At 43.1% G+C, this 24,353-nt stretch overlaps 1 protein-coding gene across 14 annotated transcripts in view; it reads right to left on the reverse strand.

Moving 5' to 3' along the window:
- The window catches only part of grip1 (glutamate receptor interacting protein 1), a 359,502-nt gene that overhangs the window by 328,762 nt on the left and 6,387 nt on the right, over window positions 1-24,353 (reverse strand). The window lies entirely within an intron of this gene.

A 24,353-nucleotide genomic window follows, 5' to 3' on the forward strand; every position in this document is an offset into this window, starting at 1 on the left:
TACAGATAGTATTACTTTAGAAAATGCACCATACATTCATTCCATGTGGCGTTTTAGATTCTTTTGAACACTTACATGATTTTAACATCGGACCGATAATGATAACATTAAAAATAGCATTTAATAGCAATAACGATATGGCCGCTGATATATCGTGCATCACTAGCATTTAATGATGAGGGTGGAAAAGAGGTAGCTGGAGATGTAGGAGCAATAGCATATGCATTCATATTTAAAGTAAGTAATTTTTTTCATCTACTGTCCTGAAGCTTTGAAGCTTTGATCTCATCAGGCCCTCCTTTCATAAGCCAAGTGACTTCAGCTGCTCTAAAAGCACCCATGGGCACGCCATTTGCCACTAGCTAAACCTACATCATTCATAAATAGCTTTTTTTTACACTAGATAAAACAACATCAGTGCAGTGTTCACATTTTTTTCTACAACATCTAATATTATCGCTTTAATCCAAATCATTATATAAGGAATGTCATCCATCGTAAAAATCAGTTAATAGAATTTCAAGAATATATGCACACACAACAATCACTGTCAGTTACTTATTGATTATTTACTCCAAAGCAACATGTGTACAGCCGTTTACTACAGGGAAGGTAAATATAAAATCACCCCGAACGCCTCGTTCAAGGGCACGATATTGATGAGGTAACCCTGCTATGGTCTCCACTCTCATAGAGTCAATTCTTTTCATGTGAATTTACAGACTTCGCATTTTTCATTCAGCACTTAGAATCCTTAAGTAAGGGATGTCTTTTACTGCTTAATCTCTCAAATGAAATTTTTACACTATGTTAAAACATTTATCACAGGGTTAAGGATTCTCCCTGTCAAACTGTCATACTGTCACTCTTCAAGCAAAAATGTATTCCCAGACACCTACTCAATGACACTAAATATTAACTTTTTATAAACTCAACTGTATCATAAAAGAGTTGATGTGATGCTAATGACAGCTGCATTGGAGACAATATGTATCATTATTGCCAATAATAATAATAATAATTATTAAAATAATTATTCCTACTTTCTTATATTATATCGAAGTTGATATTTAGCTGCATCATGTTGGTGTTTTGTAACATCTAATTTTTACAAGGCGGGTCAATATTCTAATACTTAACCTCCAACCTGGAGGACCAGGACATACACAGAAACTACTTTAGAGCTGCACGATTCTGGCTAAAATGAGAATCTTGATTTTTTTGCTTAAAATGAAAAATCAAGATTTTCTCACGATTCTGTAGACGTAAAATAAAGTTTTATACGAGTAGGTTAAAATTGTTATTTCTAAATCACGGTAAATCAACAATAATATTATTAGGCCTATGTGTAGGTCTACTGTTCGTTAAAATGCTAAATTATACTTTGAATGGTGGACTTGAATAGACTTTAAATCTGTCCTGTGATGACATCAGAATCCAATAATTATAATAATAATTATAATGTAGAATTATTATTTGAGACATATGCGTCATTTGTCTTTGACAACATAATTAGACAATTTTTGTTCCAAGGTAAATCGAGACATTTGCCATCAGCTTCCCACCTGAATTATATTTAACATTTTATAGGCTTGAGTAGTTATACTGATCAAGTAAACATTTATTTTCATGCACAACACTTTGTATTCGCTATGAAAGAAAAAAACATATCAAGCGCTTGTCATAATAATAGATGTAAAGCGCGATATGATAATTTAAATAATGTGTGTGTAGGTTTTACTTTCACCGCCGAGTGCATTCATGTCATGGCCACCGTCGCTTTGCAGAAAAGGAAAAAACATGCAAATCATACTTCCCGCGCGGCTCCCAAACGATCGCTCTGTGCAACGAACTGAACGTTATTTACAACTTTATTACCTGTTATTCACAGCATATGCAGGTTATTTTTACTAAAGTAGACACCAATGGCTGACGTGCGCATTCTCTCGATAGTAAACAAACTGTGCGTCAGCTCACTTGTGAATTACATTACAATAGAAGTAACAATTTTCGGTGAATTATACCTTATAATACAGCATATGACACTTTTAACACCATTTGAAGGTGTCCATGTTGCTCATTGCTGTCCATTGGTGCGTCCCAAATAGCATACTTAGGCACAATTCTATGCCATTTTATGCGTTCACATTGAAAACTCTAAAAATAGTAAGTGCACTTTAATTACCGAGATGATGCACTAATTCAACAGGTAAAATTAAGTGTGTAATGATGGACACTTTGTGCAGCTCTAAATGATGTACAGTTCCCCTTCGGTTGGGGAACTTCAGTGCCATGAATGGGAGGATTCGGATCAGAAGCCGCTTATCTGGAGAGTATTGAACGGGCCAATGAATGAAATTAATTGGCAGCGTAAGCTTGCGCAGGTGTGCGACATCTGCAATTATCTCAGCATATAAGCACACCTGAAGCCAGCAGACGCCATCCTTTTCGCTTCAGATCCTTTCTGAGTGAGTCGATGAGGGTTCCTCTTGCTGATCAGCACTTCAGAGCGAACGAGTGTGTCTCCCGGTCCAGAGTGGGTCTTCGCGGTGGCAGACGGTCGAGCTGGGTTACTCCCTTGCCTGCGGTTCTTTGGGTCCGGTCCTCCAGAGCGGTGCGTATAGTTGCAACTTTCCTAAAAGAGCAACACAGTCGTGCAGCACGTCCTTTTCAGGATGGCGCTCCGACTGTGCGTTTCTGGATGCGGGGGTTTCCTGTCTCCGGATGATGGACACGATCACTGCATTGCATGTTTGGGGGTCCAGCATGTTAATGCGGTGCTCGCGGGCGGTTCATGTCGTCATTGCGATGCCATGACCGTTGCACAGCTAAGATCGCGGCTAACTTTCGCAAGAGAGCGAGCCACCCCAGTTGCCTCCTGCTCTAAAAAAGCAGCGGGCGCTCGGGCAGATCTGAGGGTTTCAGCGGGAGCTAATCCGCCGCCCACGGGCTCGCGGACCTCTCGCTCCTCACGGCGCTCCATCCAAGCTTCGGGTGGTGAGAGTGATCCGTCTAACCAGATGGTAGCTCTCACACTCGCTGACACCGGAGATCAGATGTCCTCCGCGGCATCGGAGGGTGGGCTTTCACTGTCCGACGAAGATCCGGACCCGCTCGCCCCCTCCGGGCAGGTGAGCGCTGTCAAATCGGATCCTGAAGCGGACATGTTAGCCGTGCTTTCCCGGGCTGCTTCGGCCGTGGGGTTGGAGATGGTTTATCCCCCAGCTCCGCGGCCGGACCGACTAGATGGGTGCTACGTAGAGGACCAGAAGGCGAAGCCTTCGAAGCCTCTCGTCCCCTTCTTCCCGGAAGTGCACAGTAGGCTCACGCAGTCCTGGAGGGCACCTTTCTCTGCCCGTGCTGCGAGTGCCTCCGCCCTCACCGCCATTGACGGCGGAGCTGCCAGGGGGTATGAGGCGATCCCGTCAGTGGAGCGCGCTATCGCGGTCAATCTTTGTCCGCGCGGCGCCTCTACGTGGCGGGGTTTGCCCCGCCTCCCGTCCAAAGCCTGTAGGTTGTCTGCCTCCCTCGGAGCCAGAGCTTATAAGGCTGCGGGCCAGGCTGCTTCTGCTTTGCACGCGATGGCCACCTACCAGCGCTACCAAGCGCAGGCGCTGGCCGAGCTGCACGAGGGCGGGTCCAACCCAAGCTTATTACATGAGCTGCGCACCGCGACCGACTATGCTCTTCGGACTACTAAGTCCGCCGCGTGTGCGCTGGGGAGGACGATGTCCACACTTGTGGTTCAGGAACGCCACCTCTGGCTAAACCTGGCTGATATGCGCGACGTTGACAAAGTTCGCTTTCTTGACTCGCCCATATCCCAGGCTGGCCTGTTCGGCGACACCGTCGGTGAATTCACCCAGGAATTCAAGGCGGTGAAAGAGCAGTCGGATGCGATGGGCAATGTCATCTATCGGCGTGGCCGTAAGCCCGCTCCGCCCGCCGAGCCATCCACCTCCGCTGTTCCTCGCCGAGGGCGCCCGCTAACGAGTGCTGCCCCGCCCCCGCCTGCGCCTCCGGCCAAGCGGGCGCGGCGTTCACCTCGAAAGCAGGCAGCCCCTCCTGCCCAGGGCGCCGTTAAGTCCGGTAAACGGACCGCGAAGCGTCCCTGAGACAGGCCATCCGGAGAAGAGGAAACTTGCTCTTTCCCCGCTGGAGGGCGGGGCCCCGATAACAACGGTACTTTTCAGTGCCACCAAAACATCAGTAAAAGAGCACTTTTTCCCTTCCCCGGATGTGACTGCACGAGTTCTGCCAGTCCGGGACGCGCTGCCTTCCGGCTCGCAGACTCTACGTGCTTCGCCAGTGGCTCACGAGCGCTGGGGGGACGGTCTCCCTTTCCTCAGCCCTCCAGCCCCCTCTCCGGAGTCAGGGTGCGGAGCCAGAGTGAATCGCTCTCCTCCAGCTCTTCCGCGGGACCCTCGTGCTTCCCGGATCAGCACACCCACTCCGCGCTGCCCCACCGCTGGTACGTCAGCGATTGTAGCGATGACTCCATTAGCGAGGGCTCTGCCTGCCTGGTTAGCGCGGGCCAGCCCCTCGCGGTGGCTCATACGCACAATCAGACTCGGTTACGCGATTCAGTTCGCGAAACGGCCCCCCAAGTTTACGGGCGTGTATTTCTCCAGGGTCAACCCCCTGTCCGCCCCTGTCTTGCGAGAGGAGATTGCTGCCCTCCTGGCGAAGGGTGCAATCGAGCCGGTTCCTCCAGCCGAGATGGAGAGTGGGTTTTACAGCCCATACTTCATCGTACCCAAAAAGAGCGGTGGGTCACGGCCAATCCTAGATCTGCGCGTTTTGAACCGCTGTCTGCACAAGCTGCCGTTCAGAATGCTCACGCAGAGGCGCATTCTCCAATGCGTTCGTCCTCGGGATTGGTTTGCAGCCATAGACCTGAAGGACGCGTATTTCCATGTCTCCATTCTTCCACGCCACCGCCAATTTCTGCGGTTTGCGTTCGAGGGTCGAGCGTGGCAGTACAAGGTCCTCCCCTTCGGGCTCTCTCTGTCTCCGCGGGTCTTCACCAAACTCGCGGAGGGTGCCCTAGCGCCCCTTCGGCTCGCGGGCATTCGCATACTCAATTATCTCGACGACTGGCTGATTTTAGCCCACTCGCGGGAGCAATTGATTATGCACAGGGACAAGGTGCTTCGGCATCTCCGCCTACTGGGGCTTCAGGTCAACCGAGAAAAGAGCAAACTCGCCCCCGTGCAGAGGATTTCTTTTCTCGGGATGGAGCTGGACTCGATCACCATGGTAGCGCACCTCTCCGAGGAACGCGCTCGCCTGTTGCTGAACTGTCTGAGGGAGCTCGACAGCAAACTAGTGGTCCCACTGAAGTTCTTTCAGAGGCTCCTGGGGCATATGGCATCCGCAGCCGCCGTCACGCCGCTCGGGTTGCTCCATATGAGACCACTTCAGCACTGGCTTCACGATCGGGTCCCCAGACGCGCATGGCACGCGGGCACACACCGGGTCTCGGTTACTGCGCTGTGTCGCCGCGCCCTCAGCCCTTGGAACGACCCCTCGTTCCTACAGGCCGGTGTGCCTCTAGGACAGGCGTCCAGCCATGTTGTTGTTTCAACAGACGCTTCCAACACGGGTTGGGGGGCCGTGTGTCGCGGGCATGCGGCTGCGGGCCTCTGGAAGGGTGCCCAGCTGCATTGGCATATCAATCGCCTAGAGCTGTTGGCAGTGTTCCTCGCTCTCCACCGCTTTTTACCGGTGCTGGAGCGGCAACACGTGCTGGTCAGGACGGACAGTATGGCGGCGGCGGCGTATATCAACCGCATGGGGGGTATGCGCTCTCGCCGCATGTCTCAGCTCGCCCGCCGTCTGCTCCTCTGGAGTCACCCGCGGCTGAAATCGCTGCGCGCCATTCACGTCCCAGGCACGCTCAATCGTGCAGCCGATGCGCTCTCACGACAGCTGTTACGCCCTGGAGAATGGAGACTCCACCCCGAGTCTGTTCAGCTGATATGGGCGCGATTCGGGGAGGCCCAGATCGATCTGTTTGCTTCCCCCGAGAACGCTCACTGCCAGTTGTTTTTTTCCCTGACCGAGGGCTCTCTCGGCACGGATGCACTGGCCCACAGCTGGCCTCGGGGCATGCGCAAGTATGCGTTTCCCCCAGTGAGCCTGCTCGCGCAGTTTCTGTGCAAGGTCAGGGAGGACAAGGAACAGGTTCTGCTAGTTGCGCCCCTTTGGCCCAACCGGACCTGGATATCAGAGCTCTCACTCCTCGCGACGGCCCTCCCCTGGCGGATCCCTTTGAGAGAGGACCTACTCTCTCAGGGACAGGGCACCATCTGGCACCCTCGCCCCGATCTTTGGAACCTCCACGTGTGGTCCCTAGACGCGAGGAAGACTTAGGTAACCTACCGACTGCGGTGGTTAATACCATCACTCAGGCTAGAGCCCCCTCCACGAGGCGCGCCTACGCCCTGAAGTGGAGTCTATTCACTGAATGGTGCGTCTCTCGCAGAGAAGACCCCCGAAATTGCCAGATTAGTGTTGTGCTCTCTTTCCTTCAAGAGAAGTTGGACAGCAGGCTGTCGCCCTCCACTCTCAAGGTTTACGTGGCCGCCATCTCCGCTTATCATAGCGCGGTAGCTGGCGGCACCGTGGGAAAGCATAACCTGGTCATCCAGTTCCTTAGGGGTGCTAGGCGAATTAATCCATCTCGCCCCCCTCTCATGCCCTCTTGGGATCTCGCCCTCGTTCTCACGAGTCTGCGATCCGATCCCTTTGAGCCACTCGAATCAGTATCTCTAAGATTTCTGTCCCTGAAGACAGCTCTGCTGGTTGCGTTGGCCTCCATCAAGAGGGTCGGGGACCTGGAGGCATTTTCGGTCAGTGACTCGTGCCTGGAATTCGGGCCGGATTACTCTCACGTCATCCTGAGACCCCGCCCCGGTTATGTGCCCAAGGTTCCTACCACCCCCTTTAGAGATCAGGTAGTGAACCTGCAAGCGCTGCCCCCGGAGGAGGCAGACCCAGCCCTTTCTTTAATTTGTCCAGTTCGCGCTCTGCGCATTTATGTGGACCGTACTCAGAATTTTAGATCATCTGAGCAGCTCTTTGTCTGTTATGGCGGTCGGCAGCAGGGAAGTGCCGTATCAAAACAAAGATTATCCCACTGGATTGTGGATGCCATTTCACTCGCTTATTCGAGTCGACGTCAGCCGTGTCCCCCGGGAGTTCGTGCATACTCCACTCGGAGCGTTGCATCCTCTTGGGCGCGTGCACGCGGCGCCTCTCTAACAGACATCTGTAGAGCTGCGGGCTGGGCGACACCCAACACATTTGCAAGGTTTTACAATCTGCGAGTGGAGCCGGTTTCCTCAAGGGTATTAGGTAACCCTTTGGTGATTGAGGAGACAACTCGGTAGGGTGTTGAAACACGCTTGCGGCGCCATTCTCCCTAACACGGAGGTACGTGCGCCTTTTTTATCTGTCAGTAAAGTTCCCCGTCAGGTGAGCCCTGCAGATTCCTCCGTGGCCCCCAGCACTGACTCAGCGGAGGAGTCACTTGCTGGCCCACTACGTTGTAGGTCTGCCCGCTGGTCAGCCCGCGTTTTGGGTATAGGTGCCTGCTATGCGTGATCCCCACTAGGCGATCCCATATGCTTATTCCGCCACGGTTAAGTCCCCCCCCTGGGTGGACCCGTGTCTTCCCTCTCCGCTAACCACTCTTTTGCTATGCGTACTCCCCCTTTTTAGGGCTAGTCCATAGGTAAATTCTGCCATCTATCCCCCCCTTGGGTAACGGATGGCCTCCGCAGCGTCCTCCCTATCGGGATTGCACGCTTCCCAACGTACTGTCGTATTTCCTAGAATTATCTAGATGCTCACGACTTCCCAAAAAATATATCTAAATCCGTAAAACTTCTGTTGAAGTAGGATAAATTAGGGCCAGGGACACGTTGGAGGACCGCGCCCCCCATGATGTGGGTGCGTCACGCTTGCTTGACTATCTCCTCATCGGGGGTGTTGGTAAGGTGCAGTCATTGTGGCGCTTTCCATATTCTCCCATTCATGGCACTGAAGTTCCCCAACCGAAGGGGAACGTTCGAGGTTACAGAAGTAACCCTTCGTTCCCCGAGGAGGGGAACGGAAGTGCCATATTCCGTCGCCATAATGACTGTCCCTTAGCTGTTTGAAAGTCTCTTCAGCTTAAAAGGATGGCGTCTGCTGGCTTCAGGTGTGCTTATATGCTGAGATAATTGCAGATGTCGCACACCTGCGCAAGCTTACGCTGCCAATTAATTTCATTCATTGGCCCGTTCAATACTCTCCAGATAAGCGGCTTCTGATCCGAATCCTCCCATTCATGGCACTTCCGTTCCCCTCCTCGGGGAACGAAGGGTTACTTCTGTAACCTCGAACGTTCAGCTTACCCAATTCCCCTATAGCGCATGTCTTTGGACTGGGAGAAACTAGAGCACCTGGAGGAAACCCACGCAAACACGGGGAGCACATACAAACTCTCCACAGAAATGACCCAGCTGTGGCTCCAACCAGTGACCTTTTTGCTGCACCACCATGCCGCTTGGTTTAATAGTACAAAAATCTGAAAAATACCCCTACATGAAACATTAACCACTAAAGTAATTTACAATCATTTCATCTTTTGAGCTATGGCGACATATCAGCGCCCTCATAAACATTATCATAAAGAAAGAACCATTTGATGGGACTGCGTTTCATTCCAAGATCCTTAGGGGAGATTTCAGAGCAAATACTGACCAAAATATGACATCATCTATATGCCAGCTGTCATCTGGGTGATGCACTCTTTTCCTGTCAGAGATGGGCCTGAGTAGGTTTCTGTCAGAACAGAATAAAAACCCAAACAAACAAACCTGTCAAAGCAATGTCTGGAAGAGAACATAGTTTGGAATAAAAAGCCTGCTTACAGCTGACATTTGCCTCAAAGCTGATATCACACATCAGTGCCTGTTCAGGGAAAAATACACCCTTTGTTTTTGCAATATGTGCAATAAAATGTCACTCTGACATACGCATGAAAGAGCAATCTCCAAAATGCTGGCTCAAAAGTGTTTATCTCCAAAAGTGAGATATGAAGCCTAAATTCCACTTCCAGTAATCTGCAGTGGTTTTTGTATAGAGAGGCACAGCCACTGAGGCCCAAATGAGGGGCAAAGAAATACTTCAGAAGATATAAAGAGTTTTAAAAGGCTGCATGGAATTTAAACAGGCCGCGGGGCAAACAATTCGCCCCTTAGAACCACCAATCTATCAGTGTCTATTTGACAGTGTATCCAGGGGAGACAACACGATTAGTGTATAATCCCCTCTACACTCTGTAATGGTACCTCCCACACAAAACATGATGGATATGTGGATCGTTCCAAAGAACCATAAAAGGGGTCACCACACTCCTATAGTCACCGTAAACACTTCCCAGGGGCAGACTGCATTTCATCTTTCCCAGCTTTAACGCCCTCTGCCAAGTCCTCGGTTGCTGCTTCAAACAGGATTTCACAAGCCACTGTTGGTTCGGGAGTAAAAAGTTTCAATTATGAGGACATTTGTGCAGTGGAAGGGCATAGGACACTTATAACCTTGGTATTGTCTGCTTTCTTGTGCAAAGCTGCTAGAGGTGGCTGGGCATAAAAGGATCAAAAGGTTTAAGGACAGCGCAGAGAGAAAAACACACACAAAAGTGGATTCCACAATCCAACTCACTGCGCAGAACATAAAATCACGGAATGAACAACAGTGCAGAAAATGTAGGAGGGATTTTCGAAGAGCAAAATTGTATAAAGAATGAGAACAATTCACAATCTTCAAGTATGTGTTTCAACAAGCACATAAAGGAGGACAACATATATCCACGTCTCGAACAGGAAACACCCTAAAGGGCCCTTCACACTGACAGAGACTTGCGACAACAAAAATGGTTTTCATTTTCAGTGAGGGATGAGACTGAGACAGAGGCCACTGAGGATGCCACAAAGTTGCAACTGAAGTGGTGCTATTGTATACAATAGCATTACAGGCAGAGCAACTCATGTACAGCAATCGAGCAAACATAGTAACAAGTTCAGCAACTGTAATCTATTTCGTGCCAATGTCAGTACAACAATCTATATATTATGTTTAGGGCTATTCTGGACAATTTTACAACTTGCTAAGCAAACAGTTGGCTTTGAATAACTAGATATTAAAAGGCAAAGGGAAAGCAAAAAAAGAAAAAGAAAGATCTGCAGAGTGGATGGCAACATCAACAGCCTGAGGTATCAAGACATTTGTGCTGCCCATTACATCATAAACCACAGGAGAGGGCAAATTCTTCAGCAGGATAGCGCTGCTTCTCTTACTTCAACCTCCACATCGAAGTTCGTAAAAAGCAAAGAAGGTCAAGGTGCTGCAGAATTGGCCAGCCCAGTCACCAGACATGAACATTATTAAGCATGTCTAGGGTAAGATGTAGGAGGAGGTTTTGAAGAAGAATCCAAAGAATCTTGATGCATTCTGGGAGTCCTGCAAGAACGCCTTCTCTGCTATTACATTGTGGACAGTAAAGCTCCATCTTCTTTGATTAGATTGGACATCTCAACCTAAATCCATTACAAACACACTCCTAAATTTACCTCAACAACAGCACATCCAGCAGCCTTTCAGAAAGCCTTTATGGTTGAAGGAGCAGCAAACAGATTTCTCTGGGTAATTAGTGCACGAGCCAGAGACCCGATTCAATCTGCTCCTTTTGCACATCCTGTCTTTCAAAGAAAGTAATTGACACACTTGTGAGGATCTGAAACAAGTGCGAAGCCTTCTAGGAGACTACAGCACTGTATCTACAGTACTTGTACACACAGATGAGGCTTGTCAATGGGAGGTTTGGCCTACATTGATGACAAACTGGCCCCCAGCGACAACTACACCATGCGCGTCTATTCACAGCTTCTGAACCGCTGTTAGACTTCTAGATTTTTGACTTCCAGTTGAATTTATAACAGGACCATGTAGCAGATGCTACTTATGTAATACAGACCTCAATTGATGTCAAAGTATTGGTGACCAGTATACAGGACAAAGTAAAAGCTGAAGAGAAATTTGCAGGAGACATACAAAGAGAGAGTGAACCAGAGAGGAAATTAAGAATTTGGGGAAAGTGGGCGTTGAAATGTATATTTTAGGCAGGCCCTACAGGCATTCTGACTCTTCTAGTTAGCTTCAAAAGGTTCAAAGAAGGATAAAATCCAGAAATGTAAGTAATCCTCACACTGTATTCCCCTCAGGCACATTTAACCTCAGAAAAGGGGGTGAGCTTCGTTTAGACTTTCTAGTCTAACAACCCATTAAATTAACACGTTTTTTTTTTCTCCTTAAAAAAGGAAAGATGTTTAGTACAAACGTACAGCTGTAGAGAGAGTAACCTGAGGTTGTCTACAGGAGCCACACACACAGCCAAAAGTACAATTCCCAACCAAGCATACTCATAATTTCTGGTGATATGAACAGCCGAGAGTACAATTCTCACAAGACCTTGTGAGAGTCACAAAATATTATTTCCACTAAAAGACACTCTGAGCTGATTTAAGGGTGAAAAGGTCTGACTCTGGATTTTATTATCCACAAAAGTTTATGGATGAACTGTGAAGCTTTACAGTTGCTCTCCTGATGAGAATCGAAAATTATGCAGCATAAAGTACAATTTGCAATTGAAATGTGCAGTGTTTTGTGGCGCTTGTCACAGAAAGCCTCACTATTATTGCTCCTATTTACAAACAGTTTTTCACAGTTTGGTGCTGTTCGAGCTTTCAAAAAAATGATTCATTGTGCATTTGATTAAAAGGAACGATTTTGTACCATCACACTTGATACAGCAATTTTATTATTGATTTAAATGTGATTTTTGATACAAATCAACTTGAAAATTGATTAGTCTTGCCAAATACAGAAAGACATACATAGAGTTTATGCACCGGTCAATATTTCAATACACTAATAAAGTGTATGCCTTTCTCTTCCGTTTGCATTAGAAAGCTCAGATGTCACTGTATATGCATACAAAGATAAATCTAAGGGGGTCTCAAGGGGTGAAGGTTATTTTTTTTTCTTACAAGTCGGTATGCAAGTCCTGATGTGTGGAATGGCCAATTAAAGAGAATTTTAGTTATTAAATCTACTTTAAAAAAAGGAACTAATCCTGAGCTAGGTCACACTTTATTTTGATCATCCATTTGTTGAATTTAAGTTACATTTGCATCTACATGCCACCTAATTCTCATTAGATTTTGAGTAGACTGTTGGGGTTAGGGTTAGTGTAAGTTGACATGTACTTGCAAAGTTTCTTATAATTAGTTAAATGTCTGTTAAAGGAGCAGTATAAGCAGATATTAGGCAGACATTCTACTAATACTCAAATAGACCATCAAAATAAAGTGTTACTCTGAGCTACTTTGCCAAGTAGTGTATTAGAAACCAACACACAATCTTTAAATATGAACTGACTTTCAGTAATCATCCATTCAGATGTCATCTTACTGCAGGTGTGTCCAAACTCGGTCCTGGAGGGCCGGTGTCCAGCAGATTTTAGCTCCACCTTGCCTCTATACATCTGCAAAGATGTTTCTAGAAAGCCTAGTTAGAGCTTCATTAGCTATCCCAGGCGTGTCTAATTGGGGTTGTACCTAAACTTTGCAGGACACCGGCCCTCCAGGACCGGGTTTGGACATGCCTGTCTTACTGGAAAGTGTGCATATATAAAATGATCTTTTCATCTGAGTTGCATCTTATTTCTATACTCTGATTTCATTACAAAGGGTCGCTTGCTGTTTCCACTTAGGCAAATGAACAATTTTGTACCATCACATTTGATACAGCAATATTGTATTGAAAATTCGCCTTGAAAGTTCCACTCTTGTCAAACACAGAAAGACATAAGAGTTGATGCACTGGTCAATATTTCAATAATAAAGTTTGTTCCTTTCTCTTCCTTTGCATTAGAAAGCTCAGATGTCACAGTATATGCATACAAAGATAAATCCAAAGTTGTCTCATGGGGTGAAAGTTATTTTAGATCACTATTCACTTTCTGCAGGCTTCTCCAACAATACTGTAGTGTACGAGTATGCAAGTCTTGAAGTGATGCATAGAATGGCCAATTAAATTTACTGGGAAAATCCTGATCCTGAGCTACTGTGCTAGGAAGTGTATTTGAGACCAATAAACACAATCTTTTGAATTGCATTTCAATAATCCTCCATTCAGAAATTACCTTACTTGTAAGTGTGCATATATAAAATGATCTTTTCGTCGCATCTTACCACACAGACTCTGATTTCACTACAGATGGTCGATTGCTGTTCCCACTTAGGCAACCCATAAATATTAGTTATGGAGATGTTAAATGAACTGAGCCTATAATTCACCTTCATTAGACACAGAGCAAGCAACACAAATGTGAACACTTTCAGCCTCTCTGAAGAGCAATTAACAATGATAAAAGGTAGCGTTTTGTAATATTTTAAAACCAAATGCAACGTCAAAAAAAACATCAGATTTTTTTGTAATCATCTAAAATTGCTTAATGAAATTTGACAAGAGGATGAATAAATGATGATTTTAAGGAAACTACTTCTTTAACACAATGAAGCTATTTCTACCATTTATCTTCTTTCAATTAGATCCATTTAGACAAAATATTTAGGCTATATAGCATGACCCGTCCTTCATGATGTGGGCCTCTTTTGCAAGAGATAAAACGGTATGTGAAGGAAACCTGACAGACAGCACTTCACTTTCCCCGAGGTGAAAAGATGGCTGACCTGACATCAGAGAGCCTGTCAACAGTAAACCCAGCCAAAGTCATTCTACACCAACAGTAAAAGACATTTAGATGCTATGAATGCAGAGCACATCGCCTGAGATGTGAGCATTCAAAACATTGATTGTCCACAATCAAGCTTTTTAGTTACAAGGTAATGGTAACGATTTGTCATCCAAGGCCAGCCCAAAATCATATATCAGTATTTCTGCCTTTACTGAGCTGATCTGTATGAGTTTTCTTTTTTTTTTTTGTTGTTGAACACAAAATACATTTTGAAAAATGTTGGAAACCATTAAAAGGTGCAAACTTGTCTTGGTCCTACACTGAATATTAAACAATACTAATAAATTAATTGGGATGGTAAGTAGGGCTGCACAATATTGGAAAAAAAATTACATCGAGATATTTTGGTTTTCAGCGATACATATTGCAAATTTGGGCGACACAGTGGCGCAATTGGTAGCATGATCACCTCACAGCAAAAAGGTTGCTGGTTCAAGCCTGGGTTAGTTGGCATTTGTGTGGAGTTTGCATGTTCTCCCGTTGTTCACGTGGGTTTCCTCAGGGTTCTCCAATTCCCCCCACAAATCCAAACACATGTGCATAGGTGAACTGGGTAAGCTAAATTGGATGTAGTGCGTGTGTGTGATTGAGTGTGTATGGATGTTTCCCAGTGATGGGTTGCAGCTGGAAGAACATCCGCTGGATAAGTTGGTGGTTCATTCGGCTGCGGCATACCCAGAATAATAAAGGGAATATGCCGAAAAGAAAATGAGTAAATGAATGAATATTGATTGAATAATTTTAATATGTCAAAGATGACTTGCGTACCTAATTAAAAAAAAAAAAAAAATCATAATTTTAGGGGAGTACAACTGTATAAAACATACAAAATTTTACACACAAAAAAAATTAAATAAAAATGAAATAAGCAGCGGTTCTTGGTTTTTGATGGATTCTAAAAGCATTGAGGTTCAGAAACATGATAATCAAATGTAAATTAACACCATAGTCTTAATAGGATAAATACTTTTTTTAAAATCTGTATTAAAAAAATAATTAGAATAATAATTCAGAATTTATTGTGCCCAAATGGTTTAAACTCGATTAAAATCTTAGTCACGTGCCTTAAAAAATAAATACATTAAAATGAAAATCTTTCACACTATTGCATCCTATTAGATTGGGTACATTTTTTTAAACCCAACATGAAATTGTAGATCCTACAATGTGACTATTGCAGTTTTGCACACTGAATACTCAATGTTGAAACAATATATTGTGCATTCCTAATATGAAGAGAGTTTCAACCAGCATAACAAAAAACAGTTTCTGAAAACATACTGCTACTTTTACTTTATCATTTTCCCACTTCTTTCTAACGTTCTTCAAAATATCTTTTGCGTTTAACAGCAAAAATGAATCTCAAAGCTTTAGAACCACCCGAGAGTGAGTAAATAGTGAGTGAATTTTCATTTTTGGCTGAACTATCCTTTTAAAACAATTTAAATCTAAAACTTAGAGAATATAAAACTGCACTGCAGAAATAATAACAGAAGGTTGCACATAAATGTGTGCCTAAAACTAAATTTGCCACTGACGACAACAAGCACTACCATTTTATTCTATTTTGTTTAAAGGCTGCCTAGTCATCTTCAAAACAAAGCCGAATTACAAATTTAACAAATGTGTCGGAAAGAAAGCAATATGAAATCCATCTAGGGAGAGGAGACCATTTTTTAAAATCAGGCACTTTATTTCAATTAGGCTTCTTTACAAGTTCCTTTTCTTGCTTGAGCATTTGTCAATTTGCGGTAGGGGCAACAGAGGCTTCTGTCAGCGTTTTCTCTCCTGATGAATAATTAGGCACAAAGAACTGTGGTCCTGCAGTCCCCCTTCAGCTGTCAGACATCACTCATTCTCCCAGGGCAATAAGCAAGCCACCGTAAACAGTCTTTAGCAGGAGAATTTGTCATTTGCAATGACGGCATGGAGCGACACCAATGTGCTGTATGTGAATCCATGCAGCGAGTGATTAAATATGGATGTATTCAAGCATGCAGTCTTGAGCAACCGTAACCATATGACGGGGTAACAGTGTAATTATAAGCATGCGGGTCTATATATACATAATGGTGTATGCCCACACACACTCAACAGAAGATGCGCAAAGCAAAGTCTGAGTCTCTCAGTAATCCGGTGGCAGGAACGTGCTAAATCCTGACATCAGCATATCTCAAAGGACTGCATGCTAGCGTACAGAACAGAGCAGGGGGAGGAGGGGGGAGAAGAGCCCAGCGCAGAGAGTTAGCAGAGGTCAGCTGACATTGCAGTGTGCAGATGAGGTGGATATGGCTTTGTTACCGTTTCAGTCTACCGTGTGCACCTCATGCGGAACCATAACAGGACGTAAAGTGTCGTCAGGCTCAAAAGCACACGGCATGATTTGGTTAATGAGCAAATCAAAGCATCTGCCAGAGACGGCTAACTACTAAGCTGATTCCAAATGCAAAGCTATGCATTTTCAACTTTACAAAGAGGGATTATTTCTTTTTTCAAGCTGCAGCATGATGCTAGTGTGCTAGTTAACCCTCTAAATGTCTGATAATAAAACAAATATCTAAAATAAAAACTAGAACACTTCATAGAAAATACATCAAATATTTTCTTAAATTAGATCATCATTAGAAAGTAGTGACTGGGGAAGACTTTTTGAATTATACTTGATACAATAATTTAACATTATGTTGTGACAATCAAATACACCTCAGAGTGTGTTCACACTTGGCAAGCTTGGTTCAATTAAAACAACCTCTTATGTGAATGCTTGTTAATTAATTTCATTTGAATAAGTGTAAATTTGGCCACCAAACCTTGGTTCACCATCTTAGAGTCCTAAAATCATTTAAAACCATTTTTCACATACAATGGGGTGGTTTAGCCCAGCATACAAAGATTTTGGGATGTTTGGTAGATGGTGTAATAGTGCTTCTCAACCACGTTTTCTAGAGGACCACCAGCTCTGCACATTTTCTAGGTCTCCTTAACCAAACACAACTGATTCAGATCATCAGCTCATTAGCAGAGACTGAATGACCTTTAATGGGTGGGAAAGACAAAGGAGTCATCGAAAACATGCAGTGTCCGTAAGCCTCCAGGAACGTGGTTGAGAAACACTGGTGTAATACTTTATTATTATTATTTTGTATGTTTTAGCTTTAGTCCTAGAATTTCTCATGTTATAACAAACAAAACATAACATGCTTTTATAACTATCTTTTTGGTTCCTTGTGGTGAGAAACAGTAGTTGTAATGTCCTTAAGATCCACTAGGCTGTGCTAGAGGGGAGTGATAATCGGATATATTCCAGGCCACCATAGAGCAAGTGAGTAGTGTTTGAAAGAGGGAACCGCATGGTGAACTAAGTCTACCAACCCACTCTGGTATTTTGAAAACATTACTGTTGCTGCTCAAATGTGAGTATTGACCAAGTGTTTAAGTTTGAATGTATTTTCAATATTTAGTTGTGATTTGCCCTATGTTTATTTCTTACGACAAACAGGTAAACTGAAATTAGGGCTGCATTATTAATTAAAACCCAATTCTCAGGCACATCTTGTCAGGAAACATGGCTCTGTGATCAGTAGTAAATCTTCTTAGAAGGCCAGAGGGTGCTCTCATGCAGAAGATGCAAACACGCCACAAAGAAGAGGCACAGAAAATCAAATAGAGAGATTTTAACTGCTTGTATTGGTTCAACATGACTAACAAACAGAAGACTACGAAATAATCACACAGTATTAGTTATAAGTACAAGTTATGAGTTTGGAATATCAATGTTATTAAATTGGGTATTTTCATATGCTTTCAGATCAGCAGCAACACATGTACATGCACAAAGTGATGCAAACAGCTGCCAAATCACAGAATGATTCTCTTGCATTTCAGAATTGTGCCGATTAAATTGCAATCTTTTACTGAACTAAAACTCTGTAATAAATGCTGCTTCATCTGAAAGCAGGTGCTGAAAATTTACTGCCAATTACAGAGCCAGTGTTATCACCAAAAAATGCACATGAAAATCTTTAATTTATTGTGTATCGAGTTGGTAATTTGGACCTAATTTTTCTCATATATCTCTCGAAGAATCAAAACAAACTAAATAAAACTACTCAGACAGAAACATCAACCACCGAGGCACATCCAAAGTGAGAAACCACATCCAACACCCACCAAGCAGGTGATGACTCACCACGGTTACTTAATTGTCTCTTGTGAGATTAATAAAGTTGTTAAAAGTTAAAGTAAGGCCATGGGAACTTCAATGTTGCATTAACACAGCAAATGCATGCAGTGGCCTTAAATCTCAGTGGACCATTAATGTTTTGAATTGGCCATGTAAACTTTGAGTCATCACCTGAGAGAGACAACATGAGTGCAGGCAGAGTTGCTTTTAGTGCTTTTGCGTGGATGTCACAGAGCTGGTTAACTATGCAAACTGACCGTCTTGCACGTGTATTTGCATTCGAAAGAAAACAGATCAAAATGTCAGTAGGATAAATTTAAATACCAACTAGATGTGTTCAATATTTATTAAATATGACATCGTAATAGTGGTTAACAATATGCAAGCTAACACAGTCCTGAGAGTTCATAACGTTTTATTGTTTGATGAAGCCTATTACAATGCAGTTAGTATGCCCTAGCTATAAAATTAAAATAATTCCTGTTAGAAAGGCAAGGAAATACATGCTTTTAGTTGTATTTACCCAAATAATAGTACAGAAGCTTTATTGCAAATAAGTGAACCCATTATTCAATAATTAACTCAAAGAAAGTCACTTGCTTTATTTCTAAATGAACAATTCAGAAAAGACAGGATCTTGCAACTAATGGTTTAAATTTAACACATTTACTCAGGCCTAAACCAAACAAGGTATCCATTTATTAAGACAGGATGTTGAAGAGCAAATTAAAAAATCTAATCTTTGCAACTTCACCTTGGTGCATTTTAAAAAGCATTGTAACATTCAAAATCTTCCTTTGTCAGCTGTCATCTACCTTGTGAGTTTAAAAACTAAAGCAGTGCATAAAAAGGAAAACTACCACGAGCCATCTTTGCACCAAGTAGATGTCCGCAATATCTGGTGATCAATATTGAGCAGTCTGTTCTTGGCAGGCCAGCAAACGTCACAAGGCTCTTCATCTTTCCCATGCCCTGCTGACAGCATCTCCTGGCATCCGTGCACTTCCAGCACCGGGGCCAGCGCACACTCAAACTACAGTGCTCTGCGCCTCATAAGCATCCATCATAATAAATAAAAGACTGATCCCACGAGTGTGGTTAATGCAAGAGGAGGAGAAAAAAGACGGGAAGCAGTTTGCAGAACAATAGGCAAATGCTGATTGACCTCAACCTTAGGCCATGATGTCAAATCAATCATCTGCCTCATATTAGGACAGCGACTGCCTATCAAAAGGTATAATAATCATGATGTTTATCAAACCGGACCAAGCGCAACATGCATGTTACAAAGAGGCTCAAGGGCTGATGTTACACAATGACAAATTACACTGCACTCGCTGTACTTCTTTTCAGAAAAATGGGTTGATTCAATACCCACAGAGCTTGTTTAGGCACAATGTGATTTGGGTGCATTTGCATTCAAGGTGTGTGTCTATGAAATGGAAGTGATTTTTTTTTTTTATGCGTGCACATAGGAAAGCCTACAAGGGAAATCAAATATTCACACAATTTTTAATCCTCAATATGTTAGAAATCCTGAAAATATATTCAATCTTGATACAACAATAGGGCTCAAAATCATCAATGCATGACAATGTGCAAACTGGACATTTCAGCTCTCTTGCTCCGCTTCTTTCTGATCTACATTTGTTTCCTCTAAAAGACAGATGCAACCTCTGGGTCACAAGCAGTCCCCTCATGTTACCATCTTGCCTAGCTTCAAGAGACAACTGCCTGTGTTCAGCGGCGTGCAGAGTCACCTTTTAAACATAAAAAGATGAGGGTTGAAAAGCAATTACACTCTGCATCTAGAACAAATGAGAATGCATGCCAACGGAGAACAAAACCTAGATGAACAGGCATTTGGCAAAGACTGTTATAAGTTTTTAAATGTAGATACTGTTTTTTTCCCCTACAAGACAATGTATTCCAAAGGCTTGTTAGGCACTTCAGTCACATTTATCACTTCTTCCTTTCCCAAAGTAATTTCCTTCCCTTCTAGTTAGCGGACATGTCAATATGTATTACTACTTAGAAGAACATGACAGCTTTATCTGCTTCACTTTGCAAGGCCCTTCCACACTCTCGATTCAGAATGAAGTGAAAGCTCAAAGGAAAAAAAAGAGGTTGGGTGCTGGAAAAACCCAAATATCAGATATAACCGACAAGAACTGCATTACCAGGGTTGTGGTTTGCTATCAGGGGAAATTCTAGGACTTTCGTTGTGAATTCACTGGAATGGAAAGCATTCATATGAAAAATAGAGGGTGTATTGTGAGAAACAACAGCCATGGCAAACATTGCCACTCTATATAGGAAAGGTCTCAAACTCAAATCCTGGAGGGCCGCAGCTCTGCATAGTTTATCTCCAACCACCTCCAACTCAAATCTGTTGATGATCTCTAGTAGTCTTGAACACCTTGATGAGTTGGATCAGCTGTGTTTGATTAGGGTTGGAGCAAAACTGCAGAGCTGCGGCCCTCCAGGAATCGAGTTTGAGACCTATGCTATATAGAATTTGTTGGGTACACCAATAGTTAGAGAGAAGGAAAAGTTTGGCAAGGGAAAATTTAAAGTAAAAAAATAAATAAGTAACCCCAGACAGCTAATGTAACTGCTGTTTTCAAGAAAACCTGAAGAGTCTTTCTGAGATTGTGAGGGAAACTAAGATGAAAGACCCTAAAAAGGATCCAACGATTCAGGAGATCAAAATGCACACTTGTATTTTCAAATGTTTGGTTCAGCAACTACCTCTCATAATAATAAGCTCTTGAAAAATAGATTTTTTTCTTCATTTGCCAGGCAAGTGCAAAAATGAATCTCAGACTGGAGGACTCAAAAATCACCATTCATTTTGTCATATTCTCCGCACAGTTCAAAGAGCCCCCAGCTTCCAAGATGCCACTTCCATACAGTACAAATGACAGCCCCTTCCATCTGTAGGAGATCATTCAGATTTGATAACAATACAGATAACAGTGGCAGTCACATTCGAGTTCAACCTGTAATTAGGAGTACCCACGCAAGGATCTATCCGTGCCTCAATGTTCTGGCTGAATCATCACCGTTTGATAACCTCAAAAGCTCAGAGCGTAATTTTACCACATCTGACGTGCTGCTGGGTGCGGTCGCTATAGGCTGAGAAAATAACGCCATTGCTCGATATGAACTACACAGTGGGGTGCAGCAGTTTGATTTGAGCCTCCTGTTGAGCCTTCATTCCCTTTCAGTTTTCTATTGTCTCACAAGTCAGTGTGGTAAAAATGGATTGAAAATAAAAGATGGTGACACAAGAGAATAGATCTAGTAACAAGAGATGGACAAGCAGTATCCCGCTTCAATGCACTTTGATGCAGAATGCTTTTTTTCAGAAATCGACAGCCTAGTCCTTGAGTGGGAACAGGTCATGGATTCTCTTTTTGAACACGGATGAATGAATTGACTCAGGGGAGCTTGATTTCATAAGTATAATTCAAGTTCCTTGGAGGCATGCAAATCCACCAAATTAAAGAGAGGAATCCAATGAGATTTCAGAATATTAGCACATATAATTGTGTGCCTTTTCTGAGGTTGAATGAGCCACAAGTCAAATCCATTCCTGATTCAGTTAGGGCAGTATTTGCAGAACGTCTTCTAGCCCAAGAAATCAAGATTTGGACAAACTTGCATATTGGTTGCTTTTTTCTCATTTTAAGACATTGATTGATCCATGTCAAATTTGTTTTGGGTAGTAATGCACCACGGGTGAAAACCCTTTCTCTATGAGCAATAGCTGGTGTTTCCTCTGTACTTGAAAGCTATAGACTTGGTACAGAAAAGGGCAAGACTACGAACCCCTCCCATCTTAGATGTCCAGTGCAAAAATCAATAGGCGTTTGAACTGACAATTGTGACAGAACAAAAGAGCTTCTACTTGCTGTTCTAGCATGAAGGGAAGAAAAAAATGGGCAGAAAGGGAGTCCGCCCACCTTCATACGGGGTCAGACAAGTGAAATTAAACCACTAGGAGTAAAACAGAGTAGTTGCAAGAGGCTGATGGGAGGACATAAAACTCCCAGTGAGTTTTCTGTCTCAGTCAGGTGTTCATCTGAAGGTGAAATACCATATTTTAAATGTAAAAGTATTTCAATGTAGAGTGCACTGGAATCTCTTTAAATAAGCCCTCCTGAAAAGTTTACACAGAAAATGACTGTGCAGAATAGTCCATCCAACCCTAAACTAGGGTCAAAATCTGCTTCTGGAGGGCATATGTTCTGCAAATTTTAGCTTTAAAGCAGATGCAAGAAAACAATTTCAACACTTAAAGCTACAATGATTAATGAGACACTCTAATGCTGTGTTCACAAAAGATGCAGCAAGCACGAATAAAACGCTCTATTGACACGTTAACATTAAGTTTACTCACGTCAAATTCACTTCACAATAGACGAGGATTCCTGTCATGGTCACAGCTTCTGCCTCTAGCTTCATTGCTAAATGGCTAACATGAATTTTGAGATAGTAGCTGTGCTTTAAGTGCTTTAGGAAGGCTGAAAAACAGCGTAGTGTCTGCGTGCACTAGATCCTTCCAGAGGTGCACCCAGCTTAGTGAGTTCATCAACTCCTCCAGAATCTATACCTGGATGATGGAGCTTTCAGCAGTGCTTCCGACTGAGCCAAGCCCAGTTAGATGAGCTGTTGTCCGGTGTCAGCAAGGGAATTTCCTCTCAGGACACCAACAACAGGCACTACATCATAAGCATGCCCCTAAAAGAGCAAACTCCTGAATGTTAGCGTGGCGCAAAATGTCCACGGAAGTTCAGATTTTCCACTTTGAGGTGATTCGTGATTCAACTTATGCTGTGTCAATCTCGACGCCTCACGCAAATAACACAGTTACACAAAATCAGTTTTAAAAATGTTTTAGTCGTTAATGACATTGAGTAAACAATTCTGCAATAACGACAGCTTTTGCCGTAGATTCTTAAACTATGTCTTAGTGTGATATATCCTGCAAGTGATATTACCACATATAATTACACGGTTTCCCCATAATTTCATAACTTTTAAAAAAATAATTCTGTGAAAAGCAGTTAAATTTTCCATAATTTTTATCCAGCAAACATTATATGTATTTCCTGGGGTTCTTCATGGGCATATGAAGGTTCCATGAAAGTGCTCTATAGCCTATGGCTATTTTAGCAATGATTACAAAAATTAAGTTGTTTAATTTAACAGATAAAAGAACAGAACTTTTTTGTATTACAAATTCCATCATACTGACATTTTATCAAGAAAAAATAAAATACACCGGAGCAAGTACCAACAAGATAATGAATTTAGAAAATAGACAGGCTGACTTTAAGGGACCATTTGCTCCAGCCCTTTTCCAGAAGGACAAATTACAATTATTTATTCCTATTTATTGCCAATTTGTGCAAAGGGCACTAAGGCTCCATTGCATATTAACAAGCTTTATCCACTCAAACATACAAGGACTCAGGTTGAGTTCGTCTTTAATAAGACAGTAAAGAAAAAAAACAATCAGCCAGTCACCTTCCTTTGCCTCTTCCTCTCTTGATGATTTGCTATTGAGATAAATAGCTTACCCTGGGGTGCAACACCTGATTGCAGCATCCAGCTCTGTCATTCTGTACGATCACAATCACAGCAAAGGGAACAACTCATTATCTCACCTGCACTGATAAATCAAAAGTGTTATCTAATGCTGAAAAAGTAAGCCGAACAACATTTCATGCTAATCAAATCAAAAGGTCATAAGCAAAACATGCTCATCCAAGACTTAAGCGTAAATGTAGAATAAATCATACAATCAAATGCCATTTCAAATAATATTAATTATAATAAATGCCAGAAATTGTGTACAATATTTTTTTAAAAAGCATCTATATAAGTGTAGATTGGGTCTTGAAACTTTTTTTTTTATTATTGTGACAAAATCTAAATATCTTGTTGTGTTCTTGCTTGTTCTCACCAATGTTCTTCGCTGCAGTATATAATTAGCAAAGAAAGAAACTTTATCATGGTAGTAAAATCAAGCCCCTGCGTTGATCTCCACAGACTCTTCCTGTGGTGTGCAAGATCCTTCTGTTTATTCTGTGTTGCATGCTGACACATCACACCATTAATCTCCAACTATTGATCCTTTATCGAAGAAGAACGCTGGGGTCCAATTAGTATTGGGCGATTGTGCCTTTGCATATTCCTCATGATGGCAGCCTTTTCAAGCTATCTTAATGAGTCTGGGGGGGGGGGGGTATTTTAAAGAAGGGCAGCCTTTAAACAAATTGACTTCTGGTG

The sequence above is a fragment of the Danio rerio genome, chromosome 4, assembly GCF_049306965.1.
Source record: "Danio rerio strain Tuebingen ecotype United States chromosome 4, GRCz12tu, whole genome shotgun sequence".
Taxonomy (NCBI): domain Eukaryota; kingdom Metazoa; phylum Chordata; class Actinopteri; order Cypriniformes; family Danionidae; genus Danio; species Danio rerio.